This window comes from Macaca fascicularis, chromosome 5, assembly GCF_037993035.2.
Source record: "Macaca fascicularis isolate 582-1 chromosome 5, T2T-MFA8v1.1".
Lineage (NCBI taxonomy): Eukaryota > Metazoa > Chordata > Mammalia > Primates > Cercopithecidae > Macaca > Macaca fascicularis.
The window spans coordinates 131,578,312-131,582,932 of NC_088379.1; the positions used below are offsets into that span (position 1 = coordinate 131,578,312).

General features: G+C 34.2%; 1 pseudogene; it reads left to right on the forward strand.

Moving 5' to 3' along the window:
- The first annotated feature begins 1,358 nt into the window (after positions 1-1,358).
- On the forward strand, positions 1,359-3,535 carry LOC102140790 (RNA-binding protein 48-like; annotated as a pseudogene).
- Positions 3,536-4,621: the final 1,086 nt, after the last annotated feature.

The following is a 4,621-nucleotide window of genomic DNA, read 5'->3' on the forward strand; positions in this document are numbered from 1 at the left end:
TAACTGCATCCCCAAAATTTTGATATATTGCATTTTCATTTTATTTAGTTCTCTCTCTCTCTCTCTCTATATATATATATATACACACACACATATATATATAAATTTTTTTCCCTGAGGCTTCCTCTTGACCCATGTGTTAGTTAGAAGTATGTTACTTAAAATCCAAATATTGGTGGTTGTTTAGCTATTTCTGTTCATCATGTCTAATTTAATTTGGTTATTAGCTGTGAACATACTTTTTATACTTTTCATTCCTTTAAATTTTAGGTTTGTTTTATGATTCAGAATAAGCTGCATCTTGGTAAAAGTTCTCTGTTTTAAAGAATATTATGTATTTTTGTTTTTGTTGGGTATAGTGATCTATAAATATTATTACTTCAGTTTGTTGACAGTATTGTTTAAGTCTTCTACATGCTTAGCAATTTGCTGTATACTTTGTTCTATCCATTACTGATAGTGAGATTAAAGTATCCAAGTCTTCAACTAGAATTGTGCATTATTCCAATTCTTTCAGTTCTTTTTTGTTTGTTTGTTTGAGATGGAGCCTCACTGTCACCCAGGCTGGAGTGCAATGGTGCAGTCTTGGCTCACTGCAATCTCCGCCTCCCGGGTTCAAACAATTCTCTTGCCTCAGCTTCCAGAATAACTGGAACTACAGGTGTGCACCACCACACCCAGCTAATTTTTGTATTTTTAGTAGAGATGGGGTTTCACCATGTTGGCCTGGCTGGTCTCAAACCCTGACCTCAGGTGATCCACCCGCCTTGGCCTCCCAAAGTGTTGGGATTTCAGTTCTTTTTTATAAACGTATTTTGAAACTCTGTTTTTCAGTGAAAAAATGCTTAAAATTGTCACATCTTGGAAAATTGATCCCTTTTTCATCATATAATAACCCTATTTATCTCTGATAATATTCTTTGTTCTGAAGTTTATCTGATATTAACATAGCTACTTAAGTTTTCTTTTAGTTAAGGTTTGTATGGTGACTTAGTCTGCCCAGACTGCCATAACAAAATATCAGACTAGATGGATAAAGCACAGAAATTTATTTTCTCGTAGTTCTGGAGGCTAGATATCTGATATGTTGGCAAGCTTGAGTTCTGATGAGAGCCCTCTTCCTGGCTTACAGATGACCACTTTCTCACCATGTGCTCGCATTGCCTTTCCGTGCTCACGTGCATGGAAAAGGAGAAAGAGATCTCTCTCCCTCTTCCTGTATGTCCACCAATCCCACAGGATTAGGACCTTATCCTTATGGCCTCACTTGATCTTATTTACCTCTTAACAGTCCTATCTCCAAATACAGTAATATTGGGAATTAGGGTCTCAACATACATAATTTTGAGGGACACAATTCAGGTGTAACACATACAATATCTTTTGCCTTTCATTTTGCTTGCATCCTTTCCTTAACTTCATATTTGAAAAGGGTTTCATATAGATAGCAGATAGTTTAATTTGTTTTTATTTTAATTCAATCTAACAATTTCCATCTTTTAATTGGTGTACTTAGGTCATTCACATTTAATATCATTATTGATATGGTTGGTCAAAATATACCATTGTGACAGCCATTTTCTATTTGTTCCTTGTGTTCTTTTAAAAATATTGCTCTCCTCTTTTTTTTTTTTTTTAGATTAATTGGTCAATACTTTCATTGCCTTTTATTACCTATATTGACTTCATTATTTTTAAGAAAATTTCATGGTTGACTTAGGGCTTACAATATACATATTTAATTAATCATAGTCTACATTTAAATAATATTTACACTGTTTCACATAAAAATGTCCAAAGAAATGTTAAATCTTGGGAGGCTGAAGCACAAGAATCACTTGAACCCAGGAGACAGAGGTTGCAGTGAGTTGAAATTGTGCCACTGCACTCCAGTCTTGGTGACAGAGTGAGACCCTGTCTCAAAAAAAAAAAAAAAAAAAAAGAATGTTAAATCTTTCTTACAGAGTATGCCTCGTGCAGTAAAGCCCCTTAGTATCTGTCTGAAAAAATATATATACACGACACACATATTTTTTCCAGCATTTTATAAATGTCACTTCAGTGCCTTCTAGCTTGCTTGTTTTCTGAAAAGAAAATCATGTATTTAAATAGTATATGGATCAATGTGCCAAAAACTGAGTATTTAGTTGATGATGTATGAATACTGGCTCACTTTATGGAGAAAATAAAACTGGATTTCTATCTCATGCCATACAAAAAGGTACACTTCAAAAAAAGTTATCATTGTGAAAGATAAGTCTATAAAGTTAACAGAGGGAGGATCAAAGCAGGCAAGATGGCATCGGGCAGCAGGGAGCTAGGGAATTTATTTGACCACCACGTCTGGAGGGCAGCATGCAACACGTGGGCCAAATACCGGGAGGGAGGATGGCCTGGTGCTGTCAAGGTATATGCAATCAATTTGGAATCTCAGTACTTATTAATACAAGGAGGTCCTGCTGTGGGAGTCACGAAGGAAATAGTTGAGCGATTCACTTTGTACGGTGCAAATGAACAGTACAATGCTCTAGATGAATACCCACCAGAAGACTTTACTGAAGTTTTTCTTATTAAGTTTATAAACTTAAAAAGTGCAAGGACAGCCAAGAGAAAAATGGATGAACAGCGTTTTCTCAGTGGATTGCTTCACGTATGCTATGCTCCAGAATTTGTAACAGTTGAAGAAACTAGGAAAAAAAAAAACAGAAGTGCAGAAGGCATATGTAGTAAGAACTACTGAAAATAAAGGTTTTCAGCCATGTGAATATATTCCCTTCTCAAGGAATAAATGTTTTGGAGTACAATTTGTTAACATTCTTAAATGATTGTTTAAATTATATGATTCTGAATGATGAAAACAATAAATAAGTCACTTCTGTTTTCCTTTCCCTCACCTTTTAAATTGTAATATAAAGACCATTACATGACAAAGAAATTGGTTACAGAGCATAAAGACACAGAGAATTTTAGACAAGACTTCCACTCAGAGATGTCTGGATTTTGTACAGCTGCTGTGAACATTTCTGCAGGGAACTCAAATCCTTGTCTTCCATATTCCTGTGAATTGCCTTTATGTTATTTCTCCTCAAAATGTATATGTTCATCCAGGGGTCATGTAGACAGAGCATCAAACTCTTCTGAGGATGGTAGAAACCATAGTAAAACCATGGGGCATTATAACCACAATGACTCTCTGCAGAAAACACAAATAAACATTTTTAAAAACTCAGTGGCCTACCCTGGTGCACAAGAGGCTATTACTCCTTCAGAGGCAGTTGACAGATTTATGCCTAGGACAACACAACTGCAGGAGCACAAAAGAAGACAATCATAAACTTGGAACTTTTCTTGAAACAAGCTCAAGTAGTAATGAGGTTATGACTGGACCTCTGTTACCAGATGTATCTAAAGTGGATATGCACGATGACTCATTGAATACAACAAATTTAATTTGGAATAAACTTAAACAGGTAATTTCATCTGCCAAGGCCTCCAGGCGACAAGCCGGAAGATGTACCTGCAAGTCATCCATTAAAACAAAGAAGAAGAATACAGAGTGCCAGCAGCAAATTAGTATTTTCTAAAAAAAAAAAACAAAAACAAAAAAAAAAACTTTTTTTTTAATTTTTAGCCTGTCATTTTAATTATTCAAGAGATTTTCTGCTGATATTTTTTAATGCACTCCTCTTTGTAGTTTCATTCAAGCTACTTGTCTAAAGTCATTTCTTCTTTTTTTGATCCATACTTAATTGCAGAAACTATTCTTGTCATTATAACATTACCTCTCATGTATGGTAATTATATGTAAATTAATTAAAGCAAATATGGAAACTTTACAATATAAATCAAGGTAAGCAACCAGGAAAAATTTAATAAAAAAAAAATAAAGTTAACAGAGGTTAATAAATGTTAACAAAGATGAATTGCTCATAGATTCTATAACATCTAATACAGGCTTTCTGTCAACAAAAGGACACAATGAACAAAGTTGAGAAACCAATTTATTATTTCCAGAAATTATTTGCAATATCTAAAACCACAAATGTCTAATATCAGAATATACACAGAATTCTTGCTAATCCATAAAACAATGACAGCAAATCAAAATAGGAAAAAATGAGCAAAAGTTGTGAACCATTATTTCACAGAAGTGACGACTCAAAAGAAGGTTATTATGAAAAAGACATATTAATCTGCAATTATTACAGTGGCAACGATGAGAAAGTTATATAATGAAAGTGCTGCCTGAGAATTAGTGATGTGAAAAATTGTACACATTACTCGTGGGAATTTAAATTGGCCCAGGTATTCTGAAGAGTAATGTGAAAGCATTAAATTAAAGTTAAATAAACATAGGTATATGTTATGACTAGATATAGTCATATTCTGGATGTATATTCTAGAGCAATTCTTGCACCAGTATGAGAGAAAATACACAAATGTTCATTATGGTGCTGTCTTTAGTAGCAGTGATTTGGATGCAACCAAGGTGTTCATCATTGGAAGGAAGGGACAAAATGTAGTGTATTAACACTATGTAAACTGCATAGCAGTTAGTGAAAAACAGACCAACTCTAAACACAGGATGTTAATAGACCTTTGAAACATGGTGCTGAGTGGA